General features: G+C 41.6%; 1 protein-coding gene across 6 annotated transcripts in view; it reads right to left on the reverse strand.

The window, feature by feature from the left end:
• Positions 1-22,500, reverse strand: part of nfasca (neurofascin homolog (chicken) a) — a 155,486-nt gene that overhangs the window by 65,477 nt on the left and 67,509 nt on the right. For all 6 annotated transcript variants that reach the window (XM_084025408.1, XM_084025413.1, XM_084025409.1 and 3 more), the window contains one exon: positions 8,395-8,456. The gene's annotated coding sequence lies outside the window, so the exon portion shown is untranslated. The remainder of the gene's footprint in view (positions 1-8,394; positions 8,457-22,500) is intronic.

Genomic DNA, 22,500 nt, shown 5'->3' on the forward strand with positions numbered 1-22,500 from the left:
TCCAGTCACACAGATACATGCAGCCTGGTTTCTGGTGTTTACAGACTTTATAGGACTGTGAAACAGCCATACAACTAAAATAGGAGTAGAAGGGACATTCCCATTCAAATCAATGTAGCAGGATGGTCAGAGTGGCAGCCATTTTTTATATCTACTGTTGCCATTGGGACCACTGCATAGGCTGTATCGTGTATAACAGAAGTGGACGTAGTCATGGTGACGTCTCCCATCGTTTTGAAGCCTTAGTTCGGCCATATTGAATTTTTTAGCATCCGGTGAAGGAAGTGACCGTATTTGGATTGTGAAGGAGTGACGGGTGGATCTGATGAACACAAGCAGCAGAGCGGCAGCCTTACTGGATCTGGATCCATCTGGATTCTGGTGTGAAGCTGCTAACAAAGTTAGCTTCATAATACAAGGTCAACTTTACAGTGTCACCCCCTGATGGCCAGCAGAGATAATGCAAGTTTAAGGCACTTCAGCATTGGCTTGATTTTTCAGGACCGGAGGTTTGGACCGTTGCTGTGGGCCACTTCTGTATACAGTAAACTCACTTATGGCAAGAAGTGGACTCACTGAGGTTAGGTCTTACAGTAAGAACTTACAGTCACACAAAACTAAATGACATGACAACAAACCTGCAACAAACCTCAAAATTACTTTTTAAATTGAAAAACATATGTGTAATTTATGACACAATTCAAACAGGATAAAAAAAATGAATTGTCTCTCGTTGTTGACTACTGTACATCGTTTCTTAAATAAGGTCCCATCGGGGACACTGGAAGGGACTTAGCCTCTCAATTCGGAATAAGAGGAAATATTCTACCTGGTGATATTTTTTCTTTAGTTGGGGGTTTCAAAAGCTTCTTGTAGTGTGATTTAGAGTTAAAGATGTGTTTGTTGGAGTGACAGCCTGTCAAACACACCTGCCTGTTTTTTCTAAATAAATTCAGAAAAATCTTCCCTGCCTTTTGCCCAATTAGGACTTTCAGAAAAGAAGCTTTGGCAGCAGTTACTATGCGTCCTTGTTTTTCTACACTCAGTGGTCTAACCTCTTCTTCCTGGCACATCACTCGGCAGCCAAAGGTTTCTAATTTACTCCCCACCACCTCGACATGACAGCCAGGTCTGTGTACTGGCAACCAGAGCAGGACCACCTGCCCACTGTTAATCCCTGTCCCACATGCTGCCAGCTCCCACCAGGATCAATCCTTCACTTTGCTTCTCATCACACCGGAGCTCAGCGCTATGACAACAGGGCGAATTTAAATTAAAATGAGGTGGGAGTGTGGGGGAGGTTGTTTACCATAAGGTTGCCATTTCACATCTCCAGGAAACGCCTATAATATTACAGGAGAACTGTTATTGAGTCAACTGTTGCTGTTAAAACAAAGTCATATCCTTCGCAGGCTCATTTAAAATATTAAATATACCAACAATGACCACAATAATTAATAACCATAATAATATTAACCTATTATGAATTAGAACAAGACTAATGTTGTGTCTCAATTCAGTCGCCGTTCCTTTAGAGAACGTAGACCGCTTTGAAGACACGGAGGCTCCACAGAGCAGTCTCCAAAGTTGATTTCCTGTTTGCGTCACCAGCTGTTCACAGCCCCACCCTTTGCTGCTCCCGTCACCTAGCAACCTAGTGCGGTTGACAATGAAAGATCATAGATGAGGTAACTAACATTATATGATTTAAATGGAGCCAGAGAGCATATTTTATCATTTGTATTTGACATAATGAAGGAGGATATCCTTCACCTCCGCTACATGATATATTTCAGGCTGCTGTTCTGCTCGGAGAAGCCAGTTATATCAAAATCAAATCGTTATTGGAGCGCAATGAATCTTGGGATCATTTGGGCCGTAAAGGATCAGTTGGATCCTCTTAATCAGGAAAAGAAGGCAGGATGCATTTAAAGGAGTCTTTGAAATGGGACAGCCTTGTCTCAGCCTCTGAAGATGGAAGCTCATGGGGACACAACTATTGTCATCTGGAATGAAGACGTTCTTCCTTTTACAAATGAATTCATGAGCAATTAAATGCATCTTTGACTCATTTAATGTGTGTTGGCTGCTGCAGCTTTACTAGGTGCTAGGAGGTTTCTCTGCTCTTGTACTGAACGTTAGCCTTCTACGCTGAAGTTACAAAAGCTAACTTAGAAAGATAAAAAGAAAGATACCAAACCTAAAACTCAATTATAATTTACTAAGGGTCAACCACAGTGATAAACATGAAGCATGTTAGCACTGTGGGATTTCTTGATGATCATACAGAACATTCATGCATATTGTGAGTAGAATCCTAATACGAGCCAACCGCAAGGAGGTTAATAAACAAAACAAGAACAAAAAAATGCTACAAAACAACACTTCAGTAAAAAAATCATGGTGTGGGTTAAAATTACTATTCAATTCCAACAAAATAAAAACAAAACACAACCAGACTACTTGGTTCTCGGGGGACACTAACATCACCTGTCCACCACACAGACCTCATCCCTACGTGGACTTCTCTGGATTTGTTTCAAACTAATATGATACGTCAAGAGCAAAATATGTTTCCCATAATTCACAATGTATTTTGGTTGTGTGGGTACGGATTTTTTAGGAGACCAGCCTGTATGAGCTGTGAAACAACAGAGTGAGCTCCAACAGAGGGGACACGACAGCTTTTTGGCCTGAGGGCAGTAGTCAGATTACACCCGGAACCTGCAAACACCTACACACACACACACACACACACACACACACACAGACACAAACACACACACACACACACACACACACACACACACACACACACACACACACACAAACATTATGAATAAACCATCTGGGGGTATGTCAGTCCAACACTATCCAACTAAATAGCTAATCTGGCCCTGGGGAGCTGATATAGAAAGCTGGCACAAGGCTCCAATCACACACACACAACATGCATGCAGATGGGAGGTACAGTGTGGTCACACATGGATGAAGACACACCCGACACACACATATGAGTGTAGCCCAGCTGTTGTGAAACCTGACCATCTCTGTTAATCACTGAACTCTTTTCAACACACAGCCGAGGAGGAAGTGTTTAGGAAAAGAGTACACAATCCGATATGAGCCTTGAGACAAATGGGATTCGAATTGAAGATCAAGTCCTGGTAGGAAAGTCAGAGAGAGAGAGAGATAAAGATAAGGAGGAAAGAAAGAGAGATAAAGAGAGAGAATGGCAGTGAAAGCTCTGAAATAGGTCAGTGTTTCTTCCCTCTACACACTGCAGTGCATTATAAATGATAGCATACTGTGATACACTGAGGCTGAGCTGCACAACAGGCGAACGTCACATACTACACATTACCTCACATGGAGCTTTGACATTCTGATCACAACCACTGTACCACATGAATTAAAACTATGTTTTCAAAGCTCAAGAGATTTTTTTAAAGCACTTTTTTAAATAAAAAGGGATGGAAGAAGCGGTGATATTTGCAGGAATATGGAAAACTGAGGATGTATCTAGAATAGCAATCAGATGTAATCATGAGGCCAGTGAAGATTTGGATTTAACACTTGAACCTGGCAATGGTTCAGGGGCTCAGTGTGAGGGCAGAGTCAGCAGGACGGGATTTTGCCCTGACTTGTGTCAGTGAAGAGGAACAGGTGCAGGTGCATTTGGTTCCCCATGTACCGAGGCTGAGTCCTCGCTGCACGGGCCCGGGTTCAAGTCCGACCGGCCGCCCTTTCCTGTGCATCACCCCCCTTTCACTCTCACGCTATCCTATCAATGATTCAAGGCTTTGACCGGAAGTTGGTCAAAACAAAGATGGAGTGTTAGTCAGTCCGACTGTTTGAATGACAAAAAAATGTTCTCCAATAAAAATGATTGAATTGAGATGAATAGAGTGAAAACTTTATCTTATTAAATAAAAGATGTTGACAAACTGTGTAATCTGCATTTGAAATAAAGGAATAAATTGTGTTCAACAATTTGTAATAAATCCAATGAGATCATACATATGTTCACAGAATATGTTTTCCCTTAGTAAGGCGTAATGTGTCCTCTGGTGATTCCTACCCCGAGAGAAACCGGGTCAGTCTGCTCTCATTACATGCACATTACGTGTCTTTTCAAAATAAACTATTAATGTTAGTTTTACTTGGTTTTTAGGTTTACTTTACTTAATGCTTAGGTTCAGGATGGATGGGTCCAACAACACAGGACTTCCAACTACCAGTCTGTTTTCTTGCCCAAATCCAACCGTAAGTTTTTTTCCAACATTCATTTTCTTGACTAAACGGAATGATCGTTTTGTAGGATAACGTCGTCCTGACTGAAATACATTAGTTTGAAAGTTGTGCAACAATCAAATTCTGTGGATTTTAATCCCAGGACTTTTTCCACAAACTACAGACTGGTTTTGGACCTCTATATATCACATCCATTGCTCCGAACGTCGACCATTGTAGCTTGTTTCACAGTCTTAGGTGACGTGATTTATTTGACCCTGGGGCACACACACACACACAAGGTGACCTAAAAGATTAGCCAAACACAACCAGGTCAGAGTTACCTTAGTAAAACCTGAGGTCCACAGCCTCAGGCACACACTCATCACCACACACACAAACACACACCGCGTACTTCTCCCAACATCACATCAGTGAGTGCATCATAGAAGCCCTCAGACAAACGGGTGAACTTCCGTCTGGCCTCTCCCGTCTGCGTCTTGTGCTACAGGCTCTAACAGAAACAGATTGGCCTGTTGAAGGCTATTTCTAAATATAACACGTTCATTTGTACTCTGTGTACAGTTTAGTGTGTATCAGCGAGCACTGCTTAGTGACCTTCCATTAGTTTTGCCAGAAGCACGCTCAAATACAAAATCCTAATGCAGAACGATAAAAATGTTAACCTACTTCCACAAGCTGCATTCGTCTGCTGAATGAGAAAACCACAAATGTGAGATGATTTCTCCCATTATTTCACATGAGAGGAGACAGTAAATTACAGCCATGTGTAGAATGAATCAACTCATCTTAACACTCACATTCTTATCATAGCCCTCACATTTAAAAGTTTAAAAAAGTGGGATTGATTCCTATCCATTAAATGATGAGAATTATCTCAAACACATCAGCTGCTAAACGTTTTAATGTTTTCATTTCAGACCATTTATAACAACGTCTTTTACAGATTTGCTGCTCTTTTATGAGATATTATATATAATATATATCATAATATTACAGACACTACAGTATTTTCACTATCTTGTGTTTTTTGTTTCAATAATGTCCTGTTTTTTTATTTTTTAAGTTCCCTGCCTGTGTTGACTTCCTGTCTTTGTGGTTTCCCCTCTGTTTCCCTGAGTATCACCTGTGTTGTGTGTGTCCCTTTGTTTCCACCAATCAGTTTCCAGCCTGCCCTCATGTCTGCCCACCTGTGTCTGTTGGAGTTCCAACGAAAAGACAGGACGTTGCCTAGCAACATGCCCGCTTTACTAGCAAGAGTTCCAATACGGAATCTTTGGTCATTTAAATGACGACTCCAATCACTCGTATACTGCAATACCTTACTGCTTCCCTATCGCTGCCTTTGGGTACGGGGATCACTCTTGTTGTGAGTGCAGAATTGAAATGAAGACTTGTTTCAAACGGGTGTTGCTAAACGTGGCTAGCATTGCTAACAGGAGATAAACTAAAACATGAAATAAAGTGAAATTGTAGAAGTTCAAATGGCTTCGTTTTGATAAGGTGTTTTTCTCCAACTCATACCAGAACGCTTGAAGTATGGGAGTGACGTCATATCCGAGGTCCAAGTCAGTTCGCAGAGGAAAAGAGAAAGCACCGTGTCTCTTCCTGTGTCGGTGTCAGGTCACCTGTCTTAGTCCAGTGTCCATGTTCCTGTCTTGGTTTTCTTGTGTCTATATTTGTTCCAGGTTGGATTTCTTCCGTCAGTTTTGTTCTTGGAACCAGCTTTTGTCATTAACACTCTTTTTTTTTTTAGTTCAATTCAACCTCCATCCCTCATTTCTGCTGGGTCCTCGTTTGTCTTCTGAAACTTGTGTACTTACCACATACTGAAAATGTAGAATTTCTTACAAAACTCTGTACAAAATCTACGGTAGTATTGTCTTATTTTGGACCGTCTTTGCATCTTTTCTTTTAGCCGTGTGCAACCGCACATTCGCTTCATTGTTGTGCTTCCGCTCTGTCCGTGCAGAGAAAGCATTCATGTTCAGCCCATCCAGAACCTAGCACACACAAACACTCATTCAGTCTTTGTTCCAACTGCCACGATACCATTGTTACAAGGACCGCGATGATGACTCTGAGTGCTAATGCTGCTCTTCTGGCACAGTGTGGGGGACAGACTGAGGACATTTACTGACAATGTGTCTGTGTAGATTTTGAGTGTGCATTTAATTTTCCCATATAATGACTGCGTGTAATGGTACATGGAGAGTGCATGTGAAGAGCAGCTCTGCATCATTGTGTGTGCATGAATGGCTGTGTGTGCACAACCTCATCCTTGTTCTGCTTCATATTCGCTCAAGCTATGCTTTATCCGTCTTAAACGCAGTTTTCTACTCTGCCTTCGGCACGTCATGCTGGGAAAACAGAGCAGTCAATTCATTACCAACCAACCCAAAGGTGGGTTTAGAATCAATCAATTATTTTAATAATAATTGATTGGATAAGAGCACTTAAGGCCATTTTGACATGTCAAGACAGGTGCTATTGATGAAATGAATTATGGTCCCCTTGTATTTAGTGTGTCTCGTCCATTCCAGTGAGTCAGCATACACAATCAGTAACCTGGCCTACCTTAATGGAACAGGGCCATATTTAATCATATTAATTACACCTGTTTACCCTGCAATGACTCATTGAAAATGGCACTTCATAGCAAAAAGGTTCTGATCCCTGATCTGTGCCAACCACATGTTACTAGGAGCAACCACAGACGCACACAGCTGAAAGTCACCAGTAAACACTGTGAGTGTTCCTGTCGGTGACACCGGGTCAGTAATGGAGGCATCGCTAGATGGCGGAAAACTGACATCGCAATATTTTCCTGGCGGTCCAACCTAGACTCATACTGGATTAGTCATGAACATGAGAATCATGGGAGTTTTCCTTTGGATCGAGCAGCTAAATACTTGCCTATATTTGCCAACATTCATCCACATCTGTTATGACTTGATGTGAATGTTCGTGGGTTTCATGAGAAAGTAATCCCTGGAAGATAAATATGAACATAATAAACTCAGCTGCAACTTTGTACAGAAGTTATGAGTTGGTGGAGGTCTGCATAATTAACAACACATTTCTCCATTTGTTAACTTCCATTACATTTCATCCTCCTTCTTATACATTATACATTCACTGCTGCATATATTATATGCAGTGAATGTAGGTCATACAGATCTATGCTACTCAAAGTTAGCATGATGAAAAGGTCGGCAGAATAGGAAGTCTGGCTGGATTTTCTTTCCCTCTAACTGTAAAAGCTTGTTCTAAAAGCAAATCCTCCAGATTTCTCCCCTTGTTTCATCTCTCTGAGAGAAAGCCGGAGGCATTAACACATTATCTGCCCCCTCAACCATTTCTCTGACCTCCATATATGCCCCATCACCATTTCTGTTCCGCACACCCCAAAAATACCCCTCCACCCATCACACACAATTACCCTCAGCACCACAGCACTCTCGTGGCTGCTGCACACGTCTAAATAAATACTGTGTACGAGCACAGTGGTGAAAGTAAACCACACACACAAGCAACGCCAGTGAAATCACAGACACACAATAATGCTTCTAATCACCAAAGATGAGTCCATGAAGATGTCCAAACTGTTCAGTGATCAATCACAGCAGCATGTTGCAGAGTCAGAGCTCATGTTGAAGGCAAAGACATGTCAACAACTCCAAGTGAGGTTCAGTTTAATATTCACCATCTGGATACGTCACCTGGTTTTCTGATTGGATGGTTTCCAGTTGGCCTATTTTTAATTTCACTGGTCAGTGACCTGCCCAGTGAAATTATCTGTATCATGTGTGACCTGAGGTCACACATGATACAGCCATGCTTTTACACGTGTGTGGTTTAGGGTAGAACTCATTTTAAGTACTTTTCTTTTTTAATCTGAAAGTAGCCTGACTAGTAACTAAAATTGTCAAATAAAAGTAGTGAAACTAAAAATACAATATAATTTATATAAGTATAAAGTAAAGTACAAGTACCTCAAAATTGTACTTAAGTACAATACTTGAGTATCCTGAATGTACTTAGATTGACAAAGTTCATAGATCCAGAGGTAGGACTCTCATCTACACAGTCAATTCTAGTGAATACTCGTGTCGAACAGTCACAGAAACCCTGACTTACCTTCACTGATGTGGACACTTGTCTATCGTCTGTCCACACTCTGTCGTGACCACTTAACAGACCTGAGGAGACACAAAGACCACGATTAAACAATATAACAACCTCTCTAATCCTCTTGAGCAAACAACTGAAAGCGTGCAGTTCCTTTATCAAACACAATGCAGAGTTCAACAGATGTGGGAGCAGTACAAGCAGTATCCGAATGAAAATAATCCACAGTGTCACGATATGTTTGGTAATAAATTGCAGTAAATGTTTTCACAATACTCGGCATATGGCAAACTCCTTAAGGTCGCAATAAGATTGTATGGTGAGTTAAGTATGGTGATCATGTCGTATGGTAGGGCCTCTGGTGATGATGGGAATGGAGCAGTAATACTGAATGTTTGGTGTGCTCAGAGACAGTCTGCAATAAGACAAGAGAAGACTCCACTCAGATGTACTGACTGCTCATTATACACTGGAAGGCTGAGTGGAAGGAGAAGCAACAGTGAAGCACACACACACACACACACACACACACACACACACACACACACATACACACAGATACACACATGCCTCAGGACTGTCTGCAGCAGCGCTGCTTCTTCAACTATGTGTTTGAGCTTTCAAGGAGTTCGTCTCTACGCTAGCCGCTGCCCTCAGGATCACATGATGCTCTTTCCCTCTTTCTTTTTGTCCTTCTCGTCTGTGCTGCTGCTGCTAACACTCACACACAAACCAACAGTCTGCCTGGAGCTCTGTGGGAAAGACTCGCTGGGAATACAACTCTGTATCTGCCATACAGTTAGCGCTGCAGTCAATACAAGGCAAACATACGCTACTGTGCAAGCTACACCCACACAACCACTGACAGTTCAGTCGGAGGTTCACGTGTGTGATTCTCGTAGCGGCTAACGTAGCCTCAAGCTTGTAGCAGAGGTCTGGTAAGCTAACGCTGTTTCCTACAAAAGGACGGTCCCATTAAACCAAACTGCACTCTATTAGTTAACAGGGAAACATTATTTTATTAGTTAAACAGTGTGTGTTTAACAGTGTTAAACAGTTTGAAATACAACAAAACAAACATACTATAAATCTATATAGTTAGATCGGCAACAAAACTATTTGGTTAAGTTTAGTGAAACATCATGGTTTGGATTAAAACTATGAAATTGAAACAAAACCAAAACAAGACAATAGGACTTGGTTCTTACAGGATACTAACGGCATTCTCCTGGTGAAAGTCCTGTGTTTGACTGTGAACTCATGTGAAACTAATTTGTGATAGGCCGAGGTCACACACTGATGTTGGACGGGAAGGCCTGGCTCTCAGTCTCCACTCTAATTCATCCCAAAGGTGTTCTATCGGGTTGAGGTCAGGACTCTGTGCAGGCCAGTCAAGTTCATCCACACCAAACTCTCTCCTCCATGTCTTTATGGACCTTGCTTTGTGCACTGGTGCACAGTCATGTTGGAACAGGAAGGGTCATCCCCAAACTGTTCCACAAAGTTGGGAGCATGGAATTGTCCAACATCTCTTGGTATGCTGAAGCTTTCAGAGTTCCTTTCACTGGAACTAAGGGGCCAAGCCCAGCTCCTGAAAAACAACCCCACACCATAATCTCCCTCCACCAAACTTTACACGTGGCACAATGTGTCATTTTACGTGGCCTACCACTTCTAGGGTTTGTATTTATTTGTAATATATCATAATAACCTAACACAATAAATATAAATATGTCACTGCTTTGATGCATACATGGTTAAAGCTTTTCGCAATTTAATAATTTATGTTATGACTGCATCCATCATTGTTCTCAGATATGTTATTCAAACTATATTTAGATTGGCTAAACAATTAAAATATCAATATTTATAAGCTGTTACATCATCTTTACCCATATCTGATGACTAAAGTGTTCAATATGTTTAAGCGATCCACCCTCCTCAGACTACAGTATGGCACATATTGAACATCTGGGGAGGGAATGTTTAACTGGGTTAAGTGCATTGCCAAAGGGCACAGTAGTAGTATGCCCTACTTGAGGAGCTGTGTATGTGAGTGAAGCTTCAGCGCTATGTAATACTACTGTGTGATACTACTGTGTAATACTACTGTGTAATACTACTGTGTAATACTACTGTGTGGTACTACTGACATACACAACAGAGCCGCTCCTTGTCACCTTGTTTTGGAGCAGCATTGTCTTAGCTGGCTGAAGTTCTGAACCTGACTCAACTTTACTCCAGCAACCTTCTGTTTGAACCTGAACCAACCAGAGCACTGCAGCAGCACAATATCATAAACATGACAGGGTTGACTATGAGGTGACCTAGGATTAGTGTCATTAGTGGTGGTAAAGAGGACTATGTAGGTGACTATGTAGAGGACTATATAGAGGACTATGTAGAGCCCTATAAAGAGGACTATGTAGGTGACTATGTAGAGGACTATGTAGAGGACTATGTAGGGGACTATGTAGGGGACTATATAGAGGACTATGTAGAGGACTATGTAGGGGACTATATAGAGCCCTATAAAGAGGACTATGTAGGTGACTATGTAGAGGACTATGTAGAGGACTATGTAGGGGACTATATAGAGGACTATGTAGAGGACTATGTAGGGGACTATATAGAGGACTATGTAGGGGATTATATAGAGGACTATTTAGAGGACTATGTAGGGGAATATATAGAGGACTATGTAGGGGACTATATAGAGGACTATGTAGGGGAATATATAGAGGACTATGTAGAGGACTATATAGAGGACTATGTAGGGGACTATGTAGGGGAATATATAGAGGACTATGTAGAGGACTATATAGAGGACTATGTAGGGGAATATATAGAGCACTATGTAGGGGAATATATAGAGGACTATGTAGGGGAATATATAGAGGACTATATAGAGGACTATGTAGGGGAATATATAGAGGACTATGTAGGGGACTATGTAGAGGACTATGTAGGGGACTATATAGAGGACTATGTAGATGACTATATAGAGGACTATGTAGGGGAATATATAGAGGACTATGTAGGGGAATATATAGAGGACTATGTAGAGGACTATATAGAGGACTATGTAGGGTAATATATAGAGGACTATGTAGGGGACTATATAGAGGACTATGTAGGGGAATATATAGAGGACTATGTAGGGGACTATGTAGAGGACTATGTAGGGGACTATATAGAGGACTATGTAGAGGACTATGTAGGGGAATATATAGAGGACTATGTAGAGGACTATATAGAGGACTATGTAGGGGAATATATAGAGGACTATGTAGAGGACTATATAGAGGACTATGTAAAGGACTATATAGAGGACTATGTAGGGGAATATATAGAGGACTATGTAGGGGACTATATAGAGGACTATGTAGGGGAATATATAGAGGACTATGTAGGGGACTATATAGAGGACTATGTAGGGGAATATATAGAGGACTATGTAGAGCCCTATAAAGAGGACTATGTAGGTGACTATGTAGAGGACTATATAGAGGACTATGTAAAGGACTATATAGAGGACTATGTAGGGGAATATATAGAGGACTATGTAGAGGACTATATAGAGGACTATGTAGGGGAATATATAGAGAACTATGTAGGGGACTATATAGAGGACTATGTATGTAGAGCCCTATAAAGAGGACTATGTAGGTGACTATGTAGAGGACTATATAGAGGACTATGTAAAGGACTATATAGAGGACTATGTAGAGGACTATGTAGGGGAATATATAGAGGACTATGTAGGGGACTATATAGAGGACTATGTAGGGGAATATATAGAGGACTATGTAGGGGACTATGTAGAGGACTATGTAGGGGACTATATAGAGGACTATGTAGAGGAATATATAGAGGACTATGTAGGGGACTATGTAGGGGAATATATAGAGGACTATGTAGGGGACTATGTAGGGGAATATATAGAGGACTATGTAGGGGACTATATAGAGGTCAATGTAGGGGAATATATAGAGGACTATGTAGAGCCCTATAAAGAGGACTATATAGAGGACTATGTAGGGGAACATATAGAGGACTATGTAGAGGACTATATAGAGGACTATGTAGGGGAATATATAGAGGACTATGTAGGGGACTATATAGAGGCCTATATAGAGGACTATGTAGGGGAATATATAGAGGACTATGTATAGGACTATATAGAGGACTATGTAGGGGAATATATAGAGGACTATGTAGGGGACTATATAGAGGACTATGTAGGGGAATATATAGAGGACTATGTAGAGCCCTATAAAGAGGACTATGTAGGTGACTATGTAGAGGACTATATAGAGGACTATGTAAAGGACTATATAGAGGACTATGTAGAGGACTATGTAGGGGAATATATAGAGGACTATGTAGGGGACTATATAGAGGTCTATGTAGGGGAATATATAGAGGACTATGTAGAGGACTATATAGAGGACTATGTAGGGGAATATATAGAGGACTATGTAGGGGACTATAGGACTATGTAGGGGAATATATAGAGGACTATGTAGAGCCCTATAAAGAGGACTATGTAGGTGACTATGTAGAGGACTATATAGAGGACTATGTAAAGGACTATATAGAGGACTATGTAGGGGACTATATAGAGGACTATGTAGAGGACTATGTAGGGGAATATATAGAGGACTATGTAGGGGACTATATAGAGGTCTATGTAGGGGAATATATAGAGGACTATGTAGAGCCCTATAAAGAGGACTATGTAGGTGACTATGTAGAGGACTATATAGAGGATAGTAAACAAAATAGTAAAGACTGCATTCAGTGTGTGAAGTGAATAAAGGAACGACTGATGCTGTTGATGCCCTCGATCAAACCCACACCAATGTATCTCTCTCTGAGCTACTTTCAACAGCCTCACGGGAGTGTGTGTGTGTGTGTGTGTGTGTGTGTGTGTGTGTGTGTGTGTGTGTGTGTGTGTTTGGGCACTTTGATGTCCAGTCTATCACCTGCAATTCCCTGATCTATAACGGGTCTAGCACTCACCAATGCACTAATGACTGTCCCAGAGGTGTGTGTGTGTGTGTGTGTGTGTGTGTGTACACCTCCGTACATGCATATTACCTCCTACACGATACATCCTCAGCCACATATTCAGCCTCCAGCTATGGCCTTTGAACCCACTCCATTACTGTGCCTCTCTCTCTCTCTCTCTCTCTCTCTCGCTCTCTCTCTCTCTCTCTCTCTCTCTCTCTCTCTCACACATACACACACACACAACCAGAGGCCATGACAATAAATGGCTCATGCACACACTGGAAGGTCACGGGTCACATGCTAAATAGGTTGTGAGGGAACTGTCTGAATAACAATGACATCATACCTCAGTATGGATGATCTATTAAGGGGTTGACATGGCTATGTTTGTGTGTAACGACCATAGACTGTATATAAGAAGTGGATGTAGTCATGGTGACTTTATCCATTAGTTTGTGAACTACGGTTTAGAAGCCTCAAGTTTGGATTTTGGCTGTCACCATCTTGGATTTTGGCCATAGCCATCTACAAATGTTTGCAACCAGTGAAGGAAGTGACCATATTTAGACTGTGGATGAGCGACGGGTGGATCTGATGAACGCAAGAAGCAAAGCAGCAACCTTACTGGATCTGGATTCTGGAGTGAAGCTGTTAACAAAGTTAGCTTCATAATTCTAGGTCAACTTTTCAGCAAGTGTCCATCCCCTGCTTTCTGGTCTGCTGGACTCTAAATGGACCATCATGTACTAAATGAACATCATGCTGGATTGAAGAATACTTGAAACTAGAGATTGAGACCATAAACGCATGTTTACTATGTTTAATGAGATAATAAATTAAGTGAGAAGTAGGCTCATTTTCTCATAGACTTCTATATAATCTGACTTCTTTTAGCAACCAGATGAGTCGCCCCCTGATGGCCAGTAGAGTGAATGCAAGTTTAAGACACTTCAGCTTGGGCTTCACAGAACTGAATTTGTTTCTAAATTTGGTCACAACAATGAGTCCTTAAAACCAGAAATGAGTCAGCATTTCTGCACTTCCTGTCCCCTCATGTTGAAGTCAATGTGTTTTTGGTTTAAATGTCTGAATTTGGTCTGTGTTTAACACAATCTGAAGAGAAGTGTTTCTTTAAAAAAAAAAAATGTAAACAAATGGTCAAATGTGACTACAAACATCATCCTTAAGCTTCATGCTGGTGGCGTGAAGTCATGTGACCGTGATGTAATTTGACTAAAGCCTAATTGTAATTTTACACACATAAATCCTGAAGTGTTGTTCTTTTGTTAAGATTATCTTGCTGACCAAAAACATAATGTTTGTTTGCCACAGAGATTATTTTCTGAGTTAATCTAAAATCCCTTTGGCTTTTTGTGGAGGGAGCCAATGTGACGCCCCTCAATTACAGTTTGTCATGATATAACTTAGACGTATTTTAGCTGGGTTCTGTCAGCAGAACAAATATAAGTCGAACTAAAGGAATTTATTGGCCTGACAATATTAAATATGTTGTAATTTGACACAAATCGATACAATTCAATTACATTGAATCAAACCGTTGAAACTTTTCACCTCCACGACGCATGCTTTATATCCATTAAGAAGGTTTGCATCAGATACAACCTTGAACATCTCTCGACATATATGTATGTATGTGTGATACGAGCCCTCCTTTCCTCAACAAAACACAACCCAATTAACCCTCAGCACCTCTACGGAGGCAGAGCAGGGACAAAACACAGCGGTGTCACATTGCAAACCCAGCCCTCTGTACTGAACACGACCTCCAGGGTTGGCAAGATGGAGGAAATGAGGATGGAGGATGAAGAGGGGGGGTGCGTGGTTGCCAGGCAATACATGTGTATATGTGGATGTCATGCATGGAAGGAGCTGTGGCTCGATGCTGCAGAATGACCTACTTTTAATCGACAGGGAGAAAGAAAAGCGAGTGGAATGAGAGAGTGGGAGAGGAGACAGAGTGGGATGAAATGCAGGTCCACTGGTTTAGACAGAAAAGACAAGAGCAGGAGATCAGGACAGGGATGAGAAAGAAAGACGGGTGATAAAGAATCAAAACAATGTCCCAGAGGGTCAAGCAAGATAAAGAGACAGCAGTGGAGGCAAGCTGGAAAAGGTCATGAGGACCGGTTGACTGACAATGATATCTGTGCTTTTGATCTAAAATATCTTGATGACAAAAGACTAAATATTTAGAATATTTTCCAACAGCATTTTTTATCTGTCTGGATAGAAAAAGGGAAAATGTGAAATGGAGACTACTATGCGCCGTCTACTGCTGTAGCACTACGACTGCGACTGTATGCTTGAATCCTTGAAATTCCCTGCATAGCATCCACATGGCACAAATTGGTTACAGATCACTCATTTTATAAGGAAATACTAGCAGTGCTTACCATCCAATTTTATTAATACAGCACTAAAATCTCACATCAGAAATTTGCCTCAGAGGGCTTTACAATCCAAACAACATATGGACCCTTTCATCAAATGAAAAACAAAGGAAGAAACCTCAGCAGAGAGATTGCGGAGGATCCTCTACCAGGATGGACAGAAGAGCAATAGCTGTCATGGTGTACAGATAAGTCAACAAAATATTTACAACACAGTCAATCCTCTAGCTCAGCACAGAGCATGCAGAAATCTTATCTCTGAACCAGCAGCTTCCTGACTGAAGCTACAGACCATTAACATTGTTGTTTGTTCTGCTGGCTCTGGAGACTCCAGCTAGAAGCTCGAAAGTGAAGGTTAAGTTCACAAGCAACCTTTCTCACAGCAGACGTTAAACACAGGTGTAATTCCTAACATCAATCATGGCTGCATTCCATTTAGGTGTTTCACTTCCAGGCCTTTGGTACGGGTCATACTGGATCACTGTCGGTGCTTTGTGGTCACCATCTACTTGTTACAGTACAACTGTGCTTATCTCGCTAAGTCAAAATATCCTCCATGAAAATGCAGATTACAAAGCACCCCACAGAGGTGTCAGGTGACGCTGCACGATTACACAACAAAACTGACACTGCAATGATTTTATTCTGCAATATATATTGCGCTGTGAAAAAATGCAGGAATTTACACCCTAAATTTTGCACATTTTAAACTTTAATGTGTCAATTTGATACACTATGAGAGCTAAATTAAGAGTCTAGATCTATAAGTTATTTAGTGCTCAAGTAAACTTTCTGGTTGTATAGACAAAAATGGATGCATCATGAACCTGAGAATCATGGGAGTTTTCCACGTGAACACATAATCGCTGAAATGATAAATATCAAATCTGTCAAACTGCACCATATGCATCATATCAGATGCCAGTTTTTAATGAAAAGACCAATATCAGCCATCACCTCTGTATGAGTCTAGACTGAATCATCAAAATGTACTTCCCATGATGCTCACTAGGTGACCATGTCCATAGCAGCACTGTAGGTGTATCAGTATTCACACACAAGACAAACAAACAGAGCAGATAACAACATCACTTCAAGCCATCTAAATTGTCTGCAGCTCAAACTGACTGAACGGGAAATACAAGAGGTGGGGGGACCCCCGATCACTTTGTTACTGCTTGTCAGTTTCTACCCATCACACCAACAAAGACAGGATCGTGGCAGAGGGACAGACAGAGAGGGAGGCTGGGGGAGGAGAGAGGTGAAAGACATCAGATAAGAAACAGAGAGACGGAGATCTCGTGGTGTGAGAGAAGAGGCAAGCACAACGTATAGCACTGACTGGTGATATTGTAGTCCAATACCACTGAATCAACAGGCAAAACAACATGAGGGTATTTTCATGTTCATGTGAAAAAGTGAACACAGAGGAGAAGAGAAAGAGAAGTGTGGAGAGTAAAAGGGTTGTGACATAAATAGATCAGGGTTAAAGAGAGATAAGAAGAATGGAAAAAAGGGAGAGAAAAGAAAATCTGAAGTGGAAAGAAGACAGGAGGGGAACATGTGACCTAAATGTAAATGTAAACAGAATGGAAGGAACAAGACTGGTGAAACTTACTATCTGGCTGGACCGTGTTGGTAAATGTGCTTAATTGCAGATAATTTAAACTTCTCAAACTCAACGATCATCTTGTTAAAGACCATACAAAATAAAATCCATCTTTCTCTCTTGACCCAAACCGTCTCTACAACCTGCAGCCTGTCTGTCAGTCACCAGGGCAACACTGTTGTTGATGATGCGAAAGAAGCACGTGATTTCCTTCCTGTTTTGTTATTGTGGTGTTAGCAGCACCACTGTAAATGGCCAAAGCGCTTTACAGGAATGACTGTCATTCACCCATTCACTCACACATTCACACACCTTACCCGCAATTAGGGTAAGGTGTCTTGCTCAGGGACACCAGGCACTCTGCTAGGAGGAGCCGGGGATCTAACCGGCAATCTTGCGGTTGCCAGCCGAACGCTCTACCTCCTGAGCTAATCCCCCCCACTGTGTTAGCACCGCTGTATGTCACATTGTGATATTTCCCCTTTAATAGTCTGCAATTCACGATGACTGAGTTACATTCTGAATTGTTGGACAGACTAATACATCTCAGTGTTGTGGAGAATATAAATATCATGTTGGTGAGGAGTTTCAGGCACAGCCAGCTGAGTGTTGCTAATGCTAGTTAAAATGCTAATCCAACTAAGTCAGTTATCACAGTAAACAGCCCAGTTATCTCCAACAACAACAACAACGTATTCAACAAGTTAATTAATGACATAAACATGCTGATGAAGTTTGCAATGCTTCACTTTTTTTTCTATTAGGGGTAAAGTAAGATTGTTTAGACACTGGCTGCAGGCATGCTAACACTAGCTACGGCTGCTGTGCTAAAGGTAGCTATGCTGCAGTTTGAAACATTTTGGCTGAGTTTTGCTGTAACATATACTGCAATATATTGCAATTCTTCACTATTTTCAACTGCAATATAATATATATAATAAGATAACATTTTCACTTGGTTCATCTAACATCACCAATTTGTATTGCATCTTTGTTTTGACCAACTTCCTGCCCATTCCACTGACTTTAACTGGGATCACCCCAGAACATGCAATCTCCACACAGATTCAAACCCGGGCCGCTCTCGCTGTGAGGCAACAGTGCTCACCGAATATCTTTCTTTCTTAAATCCTTTTTTAGCTTTATGGATTTCTTAAATCTCCACCATACAGCTTAATTTTGCTCCAATATATGACTTTGTCCACTGAGCCACCTGATAACCCCCAATACAAACAGTTGATCAAGGACATGCTGCCACATGTTTGTAATCATGATTTAGAGAAAAAAATATATACTTAACAGTAATGTAAATTGACGTCAGAAAAACAGCAACAACACAATAAACAACTCAAATAACCAGGACATGTTTCTTCTTTGGTGTTTCTCTGCACAACTCAACAAAGAACCCTCCTCCTCCACACGTCATCTGAAATATTGAAGACCTCCTGCCGACATCCAAATCACACTAAAGACGTCCCCTCTCACCTTTGTCACGACATCACGTATTCATGACATACAAAGAGGCTATTTAGTGATCCCTCCAGGCACAATGTTCCCAATCTAAACCACACCCACCCTCTGGGAGCTGGCAGCCACTCAAATATGTTCACAGGAAAAGGTCTTCCAATATCGTTGAGAATTGCCAAGACTGCATACACAATTCCACCAAATGTTTATACAGTATGCTGTTAAATGCAGTCAAAGTAATGACATGTTTTCTTCCTGATGCCCTTTATATTGTCTTTAGCTTTGAATCCACACAACTGGGCCATCAGACAGCGGCAATGCATCAGTGAGCGTGCAGTGTAGCAGATGAGAGGGTTGCAGCCAGCTGGAGGTTAAATAAATGTTAGGTTGGCTCTGAGGGCTCAGCCAGAGGCTTATGACTGGACTACTGCAGCTCTGCTCTGCTGCAAATGGCTTATTAAGGCTGAATCCTCACTGCAGTCTCTCTACCCGTGTGTGTGTGTGTGTGTGTGTGTGTGTGTGTGTGTGTGTGTGTGTGTGTGTGTGTGTGTGTGTGTGTGTGTTCTTGATGAGCAGTGAATGTCCTTTCAAAGACAGAGAGGACAAAATTGTCCATGCCCAACCACTGACACTGATATCATCTGACAAATCATTTTTTTAGATCATGATGAGTCTGGACTGGTCCGTGCTAATAGAGCAGGTCAGCATAAATAAAATGTCGCCATGAATGACATCATCATCATGGTGCCTTTTGGTGCACGTTAGTGCATGTGAGCGTGTCCGAGTTGCTGCTGTTTGCACCGTTAGCTGTTTGCTGCCGGCTCAGCCGTTGCAACGATGAGAGCTTTGTGGAAACAACAGAAGTGCTCTGAATACTGAGCACCTTTGGAAATCTACAATATTGATCTAAAATTAAAACAGACATGATCATCACTGTACTTCTTACATGCAAATTCTATCTGCGAACAATAATTTTCATTATCAGTATATCTGCCAATTCATAGCTTCAGACTCATGTAAGTGGAAACATATACATACTCCTGGAATGTTGTTTACGCAAATAAGGTGTGTAGCTCCGGTGACAGAGCAGGTCTGCCTGTTAGAGCCAGACCATAGAGGTAGAAGGGACATTCCCATTCAGAGTGACATTTTGATGTGTACCGGCATCATCACCGCTGTAGCGGGACACTTCCATGTAAACTAAATGGACTTGAAGCATAGAGAGACTAAATGAAAAAACTTAACAACCTAATGCTTCATCCACACACTCTTATGACACATAGGAAACAACATCGATATTGTCAGATGACTGACAACTTTTTTAGATTGATTTCTTTAAGATGTACAAGCTAGCTAGTGGGCAGCTGGCTGCTTGGTCAGCTTGATTCTGTCGTTAGCTGTGTCTCAATGCAGTGTGCGACCTTCGGAGGCTGCGTTTGAAGACCAGGCACGGTGAACAGCAGCAGAGCTGAGCCCAACAGTCCCTCCACCTTACTCCCCACTGCTCTGGAGAAGGACGAGACAGCTAGCTAACTAGATACCTAGCTAACTAACTATCTAGCTAACTAGCCATACATCTACCGCCAGAGCTGCGTCCATTCTCTTCCTGGTGACTTCCTGAGACGTGATATCACTTTTCAGCCCCGCTGATGTGTGTTTTCACCATCAAAACTAACAATAATCATAAATTGTCTTTTGTACTCGTCAAATGACTGAAGACAGTCCAGTGTCAGCTATTCTATTTCTATGATTAAGACTCTGAGCTCCAAATTTTTGCAGATGAATGTGTAAAATAGTGAAAAGTGAATAAATATGCAGAAACAGATGTGTGCTTCTTTCAAATGTGAACTCTAGATTCAAATTTGTTTTAATTTAAGGTCAGGAAATAGCAGAACCTCATATGCACAGTAATACAAGAATGTGTGTGTGTGTGTGTGTGTGTGTGTGTGTGTGTGTGTGTGTGTGTGTGTGTGTGTGTGTGTGTGTGTCCAGAGGTAATGTTCCTTTGTGCGAGCCAGAATAAATGAAAGAGTACAGTCTGCTCCTCTTTCTATCTCCTCCACTCGCTCCCCATCTTTTTTTAAATTGCATCTCCCTCTCTCTTCCTTTAGCCTCCTTCATTCTCATCTGTCCATCTTTTGTCCTCTCTGCCAACCTGATCTCATCATATTTAATTGTTGGTCTCCATCCAAAGTCACTAGCTCTTCACTCTTTAACATATTTCATTGATCAATCTTTTAGATTTCCATCAGTCCTGGTCCATGTCCTCTCTACTCCACTCATCGTACTCCATCCATCCATCAATCCTTGCTTCCCATCTTTCCTCCAACGCCTGCTGTGGCGGTGTCGGCTCAACACGCCGCCTCATTAGCACATCTGGATCACTTTGTGCTCCCCCTCGGGCTCCCACCCTCCCCTTGCATCACCCTTCATCCTTTCTTCTTTTTCAACTTCCTCTTTCCTCCTCTTCTCCAGCTCCATTCCTCCTCGTCCAATGAGAAAACACCCTGGTCACCATGGCTCCTTAGCAACAGCCCCACAAGGGGTAGGAGGGAGAGAGGTGGGGGAGGAAGGAGATGGGGGGGTAAGAAGGATGCGAAGGAGGTGATTGGGAGACCGACCCCAGCGGGAGTACGAGGCTGGAGGTGTGTTTGCCATTATCAAAGCATTGCATCTGAGGAGTGTGTGTGTGTGTGTGTGTGTGTGTGTGTGTGTGTGTGTGTGTGTGTGTGTGTGTGTGTGTGTGTGTGTGTGTGTGTGTGTGTGTGTGTGTGTGTGTGTGTGTGTGTGTGTGTAGAGGAGACAGAGAGCTGAAAGGGATGGAGCCAAAGTGCAATCACTGTGTTTTATCTCAGTGTGTGTTTTAATACAACAAAAGCTGCGTTCACAGAGCAAAACAAAATGGCGACTCTATATATATACCGGTAATCAAGAAGACATAATTTCAAAGAGCAGGAGCCACCTGGATCGTGTATGTGTGTGTATGAGTGTGGATGTATGCATGCATCCTGGAGCTCACAGGAAACAAGGTGCACCCAGTAAAAATAGCCCACAGTTGTATTTCATCTGTCTTCTTCTCTCTGTACACACAAGAACACAATCCTTCTCAATAAAATGTTTCTACTTTATATTCTAATTCATTTTTTTTAAAGCAGCCTAATAGCAAAATCAAAGATGGGCATGAAAAACAAGTAGACTGCCTTGTAAGCTCCCAAGTGACTTAATGAAAGAGTGAATGAATAAACATGAATGTAGCATGTTTTTGTCTGGGTCCTAGACCCTCTTTAAGTGGAGCTGATGCCTCATTTCCAGAGTCTGTCTTGGTGACACATTTCCAGTGAAACGGGACAGACAGGCGGGACATAACGGGACGGATTTGATTGGATGTTTGAAAAGATTATCTCACCGCCTTTTCTATCTCTGATTGATGGATGGATGGATGTCATGATATTATTGGTAGACATTGGTTGGTACTAGCTGATGGAAGCATGCATTATATTTCGTTTTTTTAGGAAGAAAAAACATATATTTGGAATATATTGTTAAATAGGGGAACAATAACAATGGAGATGTGATCTAAAATGGTTAAACAGCATCATGAGCCTTCATATG

Source organism: Eutrigla gurnardus (assembly GCF_963514095.1).
Source record: "Eutrigla gurnardus genome assembly, chromosome: 2".
Taxonomy (NCBI): domain Eukaryota; kingdom Metazoa; phylum Chordata; class Actinopteri; order Perciformes; family Triglidae; genus Eutrigla; species Eutrigla gurnardus.